Source organism: Carlito syrichta, unplaced genomic scaffold (assembly GCF_000164805.1).
Source record: "Carlito syrichta isolate Samal-C Ts95f unplaced genomic scaffold, Tarsius_syrichta-2.0.1 Scaffold301545, whole genome shotgun sequence".
Lineage (NCBI taxonomy): Eukaryota > Metazoa > Chordata > Mammalia > Primates > Tarsiidae > Carlito > Carlito syrichta.
This window is the reverse complement of record NW_007245641.1, coordinates 139189-155131: the sequence shown is the minus strand read 5'-3', so window position 1 is coordinate 155131 and position 15943 is coordinate 139189. Positions and strand designations below refer to the sequence as shown.

Below are 15943 nucleotides of genomic sequence, written 5' to 3'. Positions count from 1 at the left end.
TAAAATTAAACAAATACAAAAACAAAAACTTCTGCTACTCACTTTACTTTCTAAAAATAATGTAAAAGGTTTAAAAACTGACAAGTGATTTTTTTTCTTTTTGCTTAGAAAAGTACATGCTCAGTGTACAAAAATGCAAACGTAACAGAGCTATCTAGTAGAAAATAATATATATGCTTGGTGAATAAAGAAGATAAAGATAGATAACAGAAAATAAAGATAGATAGTGGTGCGTGCCTGTAGTCCCAGCTAATTGGGAGGCTGAGGCAGGAGGACCGCTTGAGCCCAGGAGTTTGAGGACAGCCTGGGCAATAAAGTGAGATTCCCCCATCTCAAAAAAGAAGAAAAAGAAAAGAAAGGTAATTTTATTTTTGTTGTCTGAATTTGTTTTATGCATAGTATACTAACTCCATTTTTCTCAAAAAATAAGATCAAACTGTTATGCAACTCACTTGTTACTTCATAACACATCTTGTACATCTTTCCCTGTCTTTATATAGATATAGCACTTTAAATTGTTGTACATAAAGTAAGCTGAGTTATTTCATAATATATGTAAAGAAATACAGTCATTGGATAAAGAAAATGTGGTACACATACACAACGGAGTATTACACAGTCATAAAGAAGAACAAAACTATGAAATTCACAGCAAATTGGATGGAAGTGGAAACCATCATACTGAGTGTTCTATTATAGAAACAAAGAAATGAATACCAAATATTCTCACTTATAAGTGGGACCTGAACATTAATCACATCAGCACAACAAAGGAACTGGCAGTCGTTAAACACTGCCGGGGAGGGGTCGGAGACAAGGAGCATCACAAAAGGGTGCCTGATCCTAAACCAGGGAAAGTGAGGGCCAGGTGAAGCTCCAACCTTCACCTGCATGCAGCTTGCTTGTGTAACTAATCTTGATTTGGGCCTCACATCTCTATAATAAAATAAAATAAAGTAAATGCAGTCAGTCATTCTGGAATTGTACTACTGTCTTTAAAGGGCCAAAAAAAAAAAAAAAGGTATCATTAAGCAAAACTTAAAAATAGCTCGTGTAAAATGACTTAAAATTTTTAAAGAAATTACAGCTCTAAAATGTAACTTTTTTATAAGGGGGAGGGTCTTCACTCTGTCCCCCAGGCTGGAGTGTAGTGGCACAATCAAAGCCCATTGCAGCCTCAGCCTCCTAGGTTCAAGCAATCCTACCGCCTCAGTCTTCCACATGCTGGGATTACAGGCATGAGCCACCACGCCTGGCCTAAACTTTTACTTTTTTTAACTTAAACTTTTAAAACAATGTCGTTCTAAACTGCATACGTGTCTATTTACCAATATCTAGTGAGTCCCTGTTATGGGCTAGGCAGAATACTGGACATAAAATGATTAAGATTAAGAGTACTGCTTTTGTTCACAGAGAACTGAGAGAGAAACATAAATAGACCAAAAACAACAACAACAAAATATGATTGAAGTACTGAAGGAATAGAGAAGACAAAGCCATTATCTCGTCTTGGCAAAACTAGAAAAAACTCCTTATAAAGGAGACAACAGATGAGCAAAAGGTCTTGAAGAATGAGTAGAAACTTGGTTGGGTGTAGAGGCTCACACCTGTAACCCCAGATATTGGGAGGACCAGGCAGAAGGATCGCTTGAGCCCACGAGTTCAACATCAGCCTGGACAACATAGAGACCTCGTCTCCACAAAAAATAAAAAAGAATTAACTAAGAGTGGTAGTGCCTATAGTTCCAGCTACTGGGGAGGCTAGGGTGGGAAGATACCAGGAAGTCAAGGCTGTAGTGAGCTGAGATCAGTTCAGCCTAGGCCACAGAGTGAGACCTCGTTTAAAAAAAAAGTAGAAACTTGCCAGTTGGAGAAGAAAGTGGGCATCTGTACAACGGCAGTGAGATATGACGAGACATGACCAATCCAGGGAACAGTGACACTGGAAATAAGGAGCTAGGCAGAAGTGGCAAAGAATAAGGCTGGAGGTAGACACTGGGCTTTGATATTTGTAACAATGAGGGGTTGGTCCTTATCTGATAGGCAACAGGGAATAAGCAGAGGTCTTTCGGCAGGGCAAGATTTGCTATTTAGGTAGATTACTCTAGCAATAGCCAGAGTGGAGAAGGGCTGATGGCAGGGAGACCAGTGAGAAATCTGTCCGTGGAAGGGATGGCAAAGTATTTGAGATTATTTCCATATTTATATCTACATGTCTAGAAATGCAAATGTCTCGCAATATATGCATTAAACAGGAACAGTGATAACTTCAGAGAAGTAGAACTGGGAAGGAGAGATGGGGGATTTCTTACTTCATAAACTTCTAAAAGGTCGGAATTTTTTTTTAAAGCACTCATGATTTTTATAATAATAACAACAACAATATATTTTTTAAAGTATGACATAACAAAGGTACACATTGGTCAGTGACAGTGTGAAGGAAGTAGACAGCTATCTGAAAAAAGTCAAAGGGTATGAGGTGATAATTTGAAAGGGCAGAGATCTAGGTTAATGAAGATAAGCAAATAATGAAGTCATAAATAAAAATATAGAAATAAAAAGGAGAGGGAGTTTGGCAAAGAGACTTAAAAATAAATTTTAGCCGGGTGTGGAAGCTCACATCTGTAATCCCAGCAATTTGGGAAGCAGAGGCGAGAGGATTGTCTGCACTGAGGGTTTGAGACCAGCCTGAGCAAATGGTGAGATCCTGTCTCTACAATAAATCAAAAAACTTAGCCGGGCGTGGTGGTGCATGCCTGTAGTTCCAGCTACTTGGAAGGCTGAGGTGAAGGATCGCCTGAGCCCAGGAGGTCGAGGCTGTAGTGGCCGTGAGTGTGACACTGCACTCCAGCCTGGGTGACAGAGTGAGACTCCAACTCAAAATAAATAAATAAACAGAGAGAGAGAGAGAAAGAGAGAGAGAGAGAGAGAGAGAGAGGAAAGGAGGGAGGGAGGAAGGGAAGAGGAAATTTTAAAAATTCAGTTTGAGACACATTAAATTGTCTGAGACACTTACAACAGGTAAAGATTTCCACAACTAGATGGAAACGCAAGTCTACAGACAAAGAAGGAAGCCAGAGTTAAAAGACATAGATTTGGAAATTATCAGCAAATAAGATATGGTTGAAGACACAAACCACAGCTGGCACCTGGTATGTGCTATGGGACCCTCCACAGCACCTCTGATGTATCAGTAATAAATCAGAAATTTCTTGGGACAATTTTAACTAGTACTCAACTATGCACAATATACTCAAATAACTACATTAGTCTCTTGCTTTTCACTAAAAATACAATAATTAAAGCTACTTTGGAAGCTATGGTTAAAAAGACATAATGAGGTATGGTCTGATGGTTTCTTTTAAGACTCTAAAACCATACCTATGCTAACCCTCAAATTTACTTTAATTTTGAACTGCTTTGATCTTTATAATTTATCTTTAGATTACTTTTTTCTATTACTTTGTAAATCTTACAACAGCTTTTGACCAAAAGCAATATAATTCTGACCCGAAGTAATGATAATGCTTTATAATCTTCCTCTTAAAAGCAGAGGTTAAAGAAAAATCTCTCTGAAGGCATCTGAAATTAAGGTACTTTGCTCTTGATCAGTCATGCACACAAAGAACCAATTCATCTCTGCAATTAGTTTTCCCAGTGCACATTTTATGAGATTGGACAGGCAGGCCGAACGCAAGGAGTCCACATGGAGATGTCTTGGGGGAGACTAAAGACAGTTCCCAGATAAAACACAAACAGAACTGCTATGGGGATAAATGAAAGAAAGCATAATACCACCTAACGGTCTCGGGAGCAAAGGGAAGGTGACTTTACGCTGAAGGGAAAAGCAAAGGGGCCAGAGAGGGCCTCCCCACCTCATCTCCTACCTCGACTCTTCCCCGTGGGCCACAGCACACCACGGGAAGGCAAGATCTCACTGTGCTCCAAGTTGGGGTCACAGGCTTCAACACCAAGTGTTTCCCTCTCGCTCCCTTTGCCCAGGCTAAGCCACGCAGATCTCAACTGAAAACTGCCTGTTTTCCTCTCGCCTCTGTATATGCCACTATAATATAGATATTAATGGTTTGGCCAATGAAATGCAAGCCTGCTGCGGAAGAGCTACTATCTTCTAGGACGGATGAGACACGCAGCACAGGCTTCAATTTCTGACCAACCAGAATGGATCTTACTTTCTATATATCAATTTATTTTTATTTTATTTTTTTTTGAGTTGGAGTCTCACTCGGTCGCCCAGACTGGAGTGCAGTGGCCGCTCCCAGCCACCGCAGCCTCGCCTGCTGGGCTCTGGCGATCCTTCTGCCTCAGCCTTCCAAGTAGCCGGAATTACAGGCATGCGCTACCACACCCGGCTGATTTTTTGATTTATTGTAGAGATGAGGTCTCGCTGTCCAGGCAGGTCTCAGGCAATCCACTCACCTCAGCCTCCCAAAGGCGTGGGATTACAGGCTGAGCCACCGAGCCTGGCTATCAATTTATTTTTAAAAGTCCCCAAACTTAAGTTCCCAGGTACAGTTTGTTTTCTTGACAGTACAACACTAAAAACAGTTTAATTGTAAAACAAGAATAACTTTTAAATGCTACAGTTAACATATTCCTATCCATGTACTAAAGTTATAGAGATTTACTAAACATATTTTTGTTATTTTTTTTCTTTTGAGTAGGCGTCTCACTCTGTCACCAATGCTGGAGTACAGTGGCACACTCATGGCCACCGCAGCCTTGACCTGCTCGTTCAGGTTGCTCAGGCCGGTCTCGAACCCCTAGGCTTACCCTCCACCTCCCAAAGTGCTGGGATTACAGGCATGAGCCACCTTGCTGGCTTGTTTTATTTCCTAATGTTATACGTTTCTCTTGCCCTAAAGGTTTCTTCTGTAAGACACAAATAAATTGCCTTCAGGTTATTAATTCAAATTAGTTAATTTCTAACTATTTCAACATCTTCATCTCAACAAAGGAATCCTCAACCTTACACATTCTAAAGATATAAGCACCAAAATAATATGTACAAGAAAAGAGTGCATACTGGATCAGCTCAAACAAAAAGTAACCATGGTAACAAATATAATAAAGTGATGAGCACTAGGACGATCAATACTATCTAACACCTGACATTCAGACACTGTGTTTAAGCTGTGCTAAACATGTATTATCTCATTTAATCAGAAGGCATACTTTTATAGTGCTTTCTTTTTTTTTTTTTTTTTGAGTTGGAGTCTCACTCTGTTGCCCAGGCTGGAAGGCAGTGGCACGCTCACAGCCACCACAGCCTCTACCTGCTGGGCTCAGGCGATCCTTCCACCTCAGCCTTCCAAGCAGCTGGAACTACAGGTACGTGCCACCACGCCCAGCTAATTTTTCTTGATTTATTGTAGAAACGAGGTCTTGCCAAGTTGCCCAGGCTGGTCTCAAACCTGGGGACTCAGGCAATCCTCTCACCTCAGTCTCCTAAAGAGCTGGGATTATAGGCATGAGCCATCGCGCCCAGACTTATAGTACTTTCTATGCTAAGCCAAAAATTTGTTTTTATTGAGGTATAAATTAAACTACATAGATATTCAACATACAGTCTGATGAGTTTTGAAAAATGTAGACAAGCAATGCTCCAAATCAAGACAGAGCATTTCCCACTGCCCCAGAAAGTTCTTTCCAGTTAAATTCCCCACTCGACCACCAGAGGCAACCATGATTCTAATTCCTACCACCATAGATCATGTTTTCTTTCTTGAACTTCAAATAAATGAGATCACTCAGTATGTATTTGTTTGTACATTACATTTTTGAGTTTCATCCAGGTTTTGCTTATATCAGTAGGTCTTTCTTTATATTGCTGAATACTCTACCTCTGAAGAAATATATTGCAATGTGTTTATTTATTTACATGTTAATGGACATTTGGGCTGTTTCCAGTTTGGAGCTATTATGAATAAAACTGCTATGAACACCGATGTTCAAGTCTTCACTGGACATATGCTTTCACTTCTCTTAGATATACACCTTGAAGTACAATTGCTGGGTCACAGGTTGAGGCATATGTTTAACTGCATCAGAACTTGCCGAACAGTTTTCCAAAGTGGTTGTTCCATTTTGTAGTTTCAGCAGCAATGTATGAAAGTTCTAACTTCCAATTCTTACCAACATTTCATCAATCTTTCAAATTGTAGCCATTCTGTAGATATATATGAAGTATTACCTCATGGTTTTATATTGTATTTCTCTGATTACTAATGTGTTTATTGGATCTTCCAATATTTTCTTTTGTGAAAGTATCTGTTCAAGGCTTTTGACCATTTTTTAATATTATGTTGTTGCTTTGTATTTATATATTCTGGATATGAGTCCTTTGCCAGAAAAATATATTATAAATATTTTTTTCTGTCTGGGGCTTGCCTTTTCATTTTCTGGACACTCTCTAAGATAAGCAGAGTTTAACATTTTTTTTTGAGTTGGGGGTCTTACTCTGTCCCCAGGCTGGAATGCAGTGGCATGATCACAATCACAGCTCACTGAAGCCTGGACTTCCTGGGCTCAGGCAATCCTTCTGCTTCAGCCTCCCAAGTAGCTGGGACCACAATTGTGCACCACCTCACCCAGTTGATTTTTTAAATTTTTTATTTTGTAGAGATGAGATCTTGCTATGTTACCTTGACTGGTCTTGAACTACTGGGCTCAAAGGATGCTCCTGCCTCAGTCTACCAAAATGCTGGGACTACAGGCATGAACCACAGTGCCAGGCCTTAAAATTTTGAAGTCCAATTTATAACTTTTTTATCTTATAATTAAGTGTCTTTTGTATCCTACAAAAATCTGTGTTTACACCTACATTTCAAAGATATTCTTAGTTGCTTTCTTCTAAATGTATAGTTTTGGTCCTTATATTTCGATCAGTGACCCACCCCAAATCAATTAATTTTTGTGTATGCTACGAGAAAAATTCATGATTCTATCCCCTCCCCCATTTAGACATTCAGATGTTCCAGTATCATTTGTTGAAGAGGTTTATTTCCCCCACTGAAGTGCACTAGTGCTTTTGTCAAAAATCAATTGATAATGGATAGGTTTCTGGATGTTCTATTCTGTGATTTTGTTTTTTAAAGCAGTTATTTCAAATTTAAATATAAAATAATAAAATTTAGAAGAATTTGGCAGCAGTATACTTCATATAAAAATCTTCAATAAAATAATATAGTAAGTCACTGCTAGATCCTAAATTAAAGTTGAACAATATTATTCTAACTGATGTATTAGGTGTCATACTAAGAATAATTACATCTATAGTAGATCACTGACCTTCATGGATTTAACAGTTACAATTTCAATCACCTGTGGGAGCTCTAAACACCTATGATGTATAGCAGTCATCATTTTGCTTAGGCACAAATTTGAATCATGTGCTTTGAGGTTTGTGTACTCATATGAGTAACTTAACTGATGAATAAGTTTAGTGAACTTTTCAGTATCCATATTTCATCAAGGTTCATGACTCATTATGGTGTTTACATTTCATGGATGAAATTACATGTGATAGTGGCATTTCCAAATACAGAGATTCAAATACAGTGGTTTTGGATCACATTAACCAAGAATGTCAATGGTCTACTGCAATAATAATGGTAAAGAATACCTTCCATAATAAAAAGACAAATAGAATGCCTTCTATAATAAAAAATATTTAAAGATGTGCAAAGGACTTGTATAGACATTTTTCCAAAGAAGAAATACAAACAGCCAATAAGCGTATTAAAATGATGCTCAATATCATTAGTCACTAGAGAAATGCAAATCAAAACCATAAGGAGATACCACTTGATACTCACTAGGATAAGTATAATAAAAAATACAGACAATAACAAGCGTTGGCACAATGTAGAGAAAACTATAACTTTCACACATTGCAAGGGGAATGTAAAATAGTGTATCCACTTTAGAAAAGTTTGGCAGTCTCTCAAGAAATTAAACACAGAATTACCTTATGATCCATCAATTCTACTTCTAGGTATATACCTAAGAGAAATGAAAACATATGTCCACCCAAAAACTTGTACATGAATGTTCACAGCAGCATTATTCATACTAGTCAAAAAGTGGAAGCAACTCAAAAGCCCATCAGTTGATGAATGAATAAACAAAATGTGATATACCCAAACAATGGAACAGAATTCAGCCATAAAAAGGAATGAAGTATTGACACATGCTACTTTATATTAAGTGAAAGAAGTCAGACAAAAATTATATGATTCTATTATGTGGTATGATATGATTCTATTTACATATTTATATTCTATTTGTCCAGAATAGGCAAATCCGTGGAGACAGAAAGTAGATTAGTGGTTGCCAGAGACTAAGGAAAGGAGGAATGGGAATTAGCGACTGCTAATAGGCTCTTCTTCCTGGAGTAATCAAAGTGTTCTAGAATGAAATAGTGGCAATGACTTTACAATCTCATGAATATACTAAAAACCATTGCACTGTGTACTTTAAAAGTGTAATACCATACATTTTGTGGTATGCAAATTATCTCAGTAAGAAACACAGTATCTATAAAACTACTTGGAGGTTGGATAATAAAAAATATGAGACACTAGAATAAATGAGATGAGAAGCTGTGGAGTATTTAGAATATTGCATATGAATCATTTTCTACTGAAAATGGAAAAACTGACAATTCCTACAGTAGCTGAAAGATACACAACCTTTTCCATGCATGGCAACTAAAAAAAAAAGTTTGTTGAACCAAAGCCATAGCTAGGCAATGAAGAATAAATCAAACGCCAGGCTGTTCTGAAGTTTTTTACGGCAGTACTATTGCAATTACTATATGCTGAAATTCATCCAGTAGAATAAAAAAAACGTACAAGCAATCTATATTAATACAATACCTAAGAGCAAATTCACAGCCTGAAGAGATTTGCATGATCTTTCTCTATTGCACTACTAACAGTTACCAGCTTTAACAAACTGCACAGTTTAGACCTAGAGCCATTTCCATTGTAGTTGTGTGGAAAGTTGCCAAAAACGATTTCCTGCTAAAACAGCTTTGTCCTTTATCATTTTACCACTAAGAATTGTACAATTACTTGACAGATTTGCCTACTAAAATCACACAATAAAAGATTTAATATATCTGTACAACGAAATGTCACTATTCCTTGTTAAACACATTATTGCAACCCACAGCTGAAGTCTGAAGAAGACCCTCAAGTCCTGTATGCTTGCTTGCCTCCAGCTAAGAGTCAGGAACAGAGACCATAACGAAGAGAGAGAGAAGGGCCTAGGCACACTTCACCACCTGGGGAGCCCTGGCAAAAACAGCCACAAATTCCAGACGCTCCCAGCTCACGTAACGTTCGTGTCATTTAAGTGGAATATTATTCAGGTTGATAGAACTTAACGTTTCTCTGAAAACCTTTGATAATTATAGTGTTTGGTTACACTCCGCTTAATGTGTCATCCCCAAACAATCATCAAAGTCTACAGCACCCTCTACTTAGCTGGGTATTTTGATAGAGCTGAACTGTTAGCTGTTTTGATATTTAGTTGAGGGGAAAATAGGTAAATTTCTACCTATAAATCAAATGATTTTAAAATGTTAAAGTATATATTTTTGTGTGTACACAGTTTTACTGAAGCATATTTTATACATCACAAAATTCATCATTACAAGCACACACATACCTCAGAGACATTGGTTCAACTCCAGATCCCTGCCATAAAGAGAATACTGCAATAAAGCAAGTCACACATTTCTTTGGTTTCCTAGTGTGTATGAAGGGGACCCCCCAAAAAACCCAGAATGTATTTATTAAAAAATTGTGTATTTATTCTTACATGCTTAAACTTCAGTCGCCTTCAAAGTACCCTCCGTTTGTTGCAATATACCTATTAAGACGTTTTTCCCACTGCTCAAAACGGTTTTTGAACTCATCCATTTTGACGCCTTTTAGTACTTCTGCTGTTTTTGTTTCACATCTTCCACATGGGCAAAATGTTTCCCTTTGAGGACTTTTTTCATCCAGGGAAACAAACAAACAAACAAACAAACAAACAAACAAAACAGTCACTCAGAGTGAGACTGGATGAATAGGGAGGGTAGGGCATTTTGGTCAAAAACTGCTGAAAACTCAGCGTGGTGTGGGCAAGTATGTTGTCATGGTAGAAGAACCAGTCACCAGTTTGCCACAACTTGGGACGTTTCTTCTGCAAATAGTGACACAAACTTCTCAAAACTTCCAGATGAAAACTTTGGCTGACAGTTTGACCTGGAGGAACAAATTCCGAGCGACCCCCTCCACTCGTAAAAGTTATATTGCCCAGATCCATCAGAGAAATATCACTATCTATGGGACCCATAACCTTACAAAACATATTTCTTAAATAAGACGTGAAAGTCTAGATTATTCCTTGATCCATGGGCTGCCGAATGAATGTTGAATTAGCAAGTATGGAAACGCTAACCTTCTCATACATCTTCATCAGAGCTCTTGGGTGACTAGTTGCATTGTCAATGAGCAGTAATTTTTTTTTTTTTTTTGAGTGGAGCCTCACTCCACTGGCCAAGTTGTAGTGCAATGGCACACTCGAGCAGTGATATTTTGAAACAAATCTTTTTTCTGAGCAGTAGGTCTCAACAGTAGGTTTAAAATTTTTGGTAAACCATGCTATAAACAGACATGCTATTATCCAGGCTTTGTTGTTCTACTGACAGAATACTGGTAGAGTAGATTTAGCATAATTCTTAAGGGCCCTAGGATTTTCAGAATTGTAAGTAACACTGGCTTCACTTTAAAGTCACCAGTTGCAATAAGCCCTTAACAGGAGAGTCAAGTCAGCCCATCCTTTGAAGATTTGAAGCTAAACATTGACTTCTCTTTAGCTATGAAGGTCCTACATGGCATCTTCTTCCAACAGAAGGCTGTTTCATCAACATTGAACATCTTTTTATTACACTCCACTGAAAGTATCTATCCACAAACAATCATTTAAGTCTACAGCACCACTCTATTTAACTGGGTATTTTGATAGAGCTCAATGTTTCATCAACCTTAAACTATTTTCAAAGAGATGTAAGACTATATTTAAAAATTTGTCAAGCTGGGAGAGGTGGCTCATGCCTGTAAATCCTAGTACTTTGGGAGGCTGAGGCGAGAGAATTGTCTGAGTTCAGGGGTTTGAGACCAGCTCAGGCAACTTGGCGAGACCTCATCTCTACAATAAATCAAAAAATTAGCTGGGCATGGTGGTGCACACCTGTGGTTCCAGTTACTTGGAAGGCTGAGGAGGAAGGATCACCTGAGCACAGCAATTCAGGGCTGCGGTAACTGTGGGTGCCACGGCACTCCAGTCTGGGCGACAGAGTGAGACTCCAACTCAAAAATAAATAAATAAATAAAAATAAAAATTTGTCAGAGAATTAGAAACTAAAAATGATATAAGAGATGTGAAAAATAAACATAGATGGTCAACCAAGGTTTTTATCCGGAAGTTTGGAAAAGATTGTGTCACAATTTGTGGAAGAAACATCCTACGTTGTGGCAAACAGGTGACTGGTTCTTCCACCATGACAACACACCTGCCCACGCCACACTACCTTCATCAATGATCTTAGCTAGATCTTCCGATCACTTGCTGCTTCACCTTGCACTTTATGTTACAGAGATGGCTCCTTTCCTTAAACCTCGTGAACCAACCTCTGCTACCTTCCAACTTTTCTTCTGTTGCTTCCTCACCTCTCTTGGCCTTCACAGAACTGAAGATAGTTGGGCCTTTTCTGGATTAGGCTTTGGCTTAAAAGGAATGTTGTAGCTGGTTTGAGCTTCTACCCAGACCACTACAACTCTCTCCATGTCAGTAATAAGGCTATTTCGTTTTCTTATTATTTGTGTGTTCACTAGAATAGCACTTTTAATTTCCTTCAAGAACTTTTCCTTTGCGTTTATGACTTGGCAACTTGGTGCAAGAGGCCTCCCTAGTTTTCAGTCTATCTCAGCTTTTGACATGCCTTCCTCACTAAGCTTAATCATTTCTAGCTTTTTAAATTTTTTGAGTTGGGGTCTCACTCTGTCACCCAGACTGAAGTGCAGGTCAGTGGCACAATCACGGCTCATTGCAGCCCCAACCTCCTGGGCTCAGGTGATCCTTTTGCCTCAGCCTCCTGAGTAGCTAGGACTACAGACACATGCTACCACATCCAGCTCCTTTTGTTTTATAGACACAAGGTCTTGCTGTGTCGACTGAGTTCTGGGCTCAAGCAATCCTCTTGCCTCGGCTTCCCAAAGTGCTGGGATTACCTGTGTGAGCCACTGCACCCAGCTTAGGAAAATAAAAATTTAAACCACAGTATCATAGTATTTTACACCTACTAGAATGGTTATACTCACAAAGACTGACAATATCAAGTATTAGCAAGGATGTAAAGAAACTGCATGCATTACTGCTGGGTATGTAAAATGGTATAGATACTTTGGGAAACAGTTTTGCAGTTTAACATACGTTTACCTCATGTCCCATCAATTCTATTCCTAGGTGTCTACCCAAGAACCATGAAAACATATGTCCATATGTTCTATCCTAGAATGATGAAAGTATGTCAAAAGATTTTGCATACAAGTGTTTATAGCAGTATTGGTCACAGTCGCGAAAAACTTGCAACAATCTAGAGAGGTGAATGAATAAATTGTGGTATATCCCTTTAATGGAACACTACTTAGTGATAAAGAAGAATTAACTATTAAGCACATGGAACAACATGGATGAACCTCAGATACTTTATGCCAAGTGAAAGAAACCAGTCACAAAAAACAAAATATTGTGCGATTCTATTTATATGAAATTTCTAGAGAAGGTATTAGAAAAAAACAAAACCCAGAGCTACAAGACCTTTGGCCCCAGCTACTCAGGAGACTGAGGACGGAGGGTTGTTTGAGCACAGGAGTTCAGGGCTGCAGCGAGCCGTGACTTTGTCCCTGTGCTCCAGTCTGAGTGACAGAGGGAGACCCTGACGCCAAAGTATTTACAGGCTTCTCCTAGTACAGGAGACTGGGAATTCAGACCCACTCTCCCACACTACTAGAAATGCTAAGCAAAATATTTTAAAATATCAAATGGAATGCATCAGAGAATTACTAAAGGGTAAACACTTACCAGCACAGTCCAAAGACAAAACCCAGAGAAATTATATTGGGGCTTCTTTTATTATAGGGGGATTTGCCAATTCTCAATTGGATGGTTAAGAAGCTGTCCAGCCTTTTTGTCAGTTTTACAAACCCAGAGTGACAAAAGTTGGAGCCCAAGGCCTTCCAAGAGTGACAGCCCTGCTAAAACCACCAGAACTGGACTGGGACCATGAAAGGCTCCATCCGCAAAGTAAGGGAAGACTAGAAATAAGCCACAGTGTCACGAACTGCAGCCTGGTTTCAAGTCATCTGCGTGGTTCAGAAGAATACCCAATTCCTGATACTGGATTAAGGTACTCCTGGACAGCTATTACTTCTCCCAGGCATCTAAGAGCAAAGAAAATCCTATCTAGAGGCAGATAATATTATTCAAGGTTTCAAATTTCTTTATGACTTTTCAAACAAAACATCTGGCACATCAAAAACCAGGCACAAGAGAAAGCAAGATTATGTGAACATGTAAGAGAAAATGGATAACAGAAAGATACACAGAAGTTTCAGATACTGGAATTGTCAGAGAAAGAGTTTAATATAACTACCTTAAACTATTTTCAAAGAAATACACGACTATATTTAAAAATTTGTCTAGTCAGGAGCAGTGGTTCACGCCTGTAATTCCAGCACTTTGGGAGGCCGAGGTGAGAGAATTGTCTGAGTCCAGGGGTTTGAGACCAGTCCAGGCAACTTGGCAAGACTTCGTCTCTACAATAAATCAAAACATTAGCCGGGTGTAGTGGTGCACACCTGTGGTTCCAGTTACTTGGAAGGCTGAGGAGGAAGGAACACCCGAGCCCAGCAAGTCAAGGCTGCAGTGACTGTGAGTGTGTCACGGCACTCTAGCCTGGGTGACGGAGTGAGACTCCAACTCAAAAAAAATTAATAAATAAAAATGAAAATTTGTCAGAGAATTAGAAACTAAAAATGATATAAGAGATGTGAAAAATAAAGTCAAGAACTAAAACATGTTTTGGGCCGGGTATGGGGGCTCATGCCTATAATCCCAGCACTTTGGGAGGCCAAAGTGAGAGGATTGCCTGAGCCCATGAGGGAGGAAGGGAGGGATGAATTTGCTATTCAAAATCTTCTCACAAAGAAAACTCCAGAATCAGATGGCTTTACTAGCAAATTTTACTACTCATTTCAGCAGAAATCTAATTTTATACAAATTATATCAGAGAATGAAAAAAGAAGTACCACCTTGTAATTCATTTATAAAGCCAGCAATAAAGGGAAAGTATAGACCAAAAATGAAAATAAAAATTAAAGTCAGAAGAGTGGTTACCTTTAGGTGGGAAGGAAGAGGCTATAACTGGGAAAGGACAGTCAGTTGGTTTCTATGGGTTGAAAATGTTCCTCCATAGTTTTCAAGTATTTTCTTTATAATACATCATTAAGATGCATTGTTTTGCACACTTTGCTGCATGTTTGCTATAACCTATGATACAAATTTTACAGTAGTCCCTAGTGCCCATTATCCTCGAGGCATACGTTCCAAGATCCCCAGTGGATGCCTGAAACTGGAGATACTACCAAACTCTATATGTACTATGTTTTTCCCTCTACACACATACCTACATTAAAGTTTAATTTATAATTTAGGCACAGTAAGAGATTAACAATAACTAATAATAAAACAAAACAATTATAACAATATACTGGCATCACTATTCTGGCATTTGGGGTCACTGTTAAGTAAAATAAGGTTTTATTTGAACACAAGCACTATGATACTATGACAATCGATCTGATAACTGTGTCAGTTACTAAGTGACTAACAGGCAGGTAGCATAGACAGCATGGATACATTGGACAAGGAATGAGTCACCTACCAGGGACAGTGCAAAATTTCATCATGCTACTCAGAACAGCATGCAATTTTAAATGTATGAATTGTTTATTTCTGCTATTTTACATTTAATATTTTCTGACTGAGTTTGACTATGAGTAACTGAAACCATGGAAAGCAGAACCATGGATATAAGGACGAGTGAATTTAAATTTCTGAGACCAGTGTCACCTAATGAGAGAATGGTATAAATATTTGTTGGTGCTCATTCTTTGATTTCAGTATTTTTCATAACCATATCCTTACTTACTCTAGCAGGTTTACTTACAACTTCCTCTTCTTAAAAATTATCTTTTAGTGATTAATCTCTTTATTGTAGCTCTTTACTCTAGTTTCCAAGTCCTATGAACATATACTACACTGGAATCAATAGATAAAATTACGTTCTGTAGCATGGTATTCTTGAATATTCTATACTTCCTAACAGGGGGCATTGTTTGTAAAACTCAAAATTTAATCATGTTGTGATAATACAAATATTAATAATTTGTATGGCAGCATGAGTACAATATAAAGACAACTGAAGCAAATATACTGATTCATCTGGGAATAAATAAACATCAACTCACACCAATTTTTCTGGGAACTTTCACATCTGTTTCCTATCATTGATTATTTTAATCCATTTGTCTTCAGTTTCTATCTATCCAGCCCTAGTTCAAAACCCAGGCATCTGTCTAGAAAAAGTTTTACAGCAACAGAAAATCTGATTTAGTGATCTGAAATATGAATGATCTTTTATTAAGACTAAGCCATTTGATTATTTCTTCTCTATGACTATACAAAAGAACAGTTAAGTGTCAAATTATATTCTGACAGTAATTGCAAAGCATATACTTAACTATTGCACCTACTCACCTTTCTAAATGCCTTTAACACTCTCTCTTTTTTTTTTTTTTTTTTTTTT

The 15943-nt window shown here is 38.2% G+C and overlaps 1 protein-coding gene across 5 annotated transcripts in view; it reads right to left on the bottom strand.

Annotated features, from left to right (window-relative positions):
* The window catches only part of ST7L (suppression of tumorigenicity 7 like), a 92574-nt gene that overhangs the window by 32378 nt on the left and 44253 nt on the right, over positions 1–15943 (bottom strand). The gene's annotated exons all lie outside the window — the stretch shown is intronic.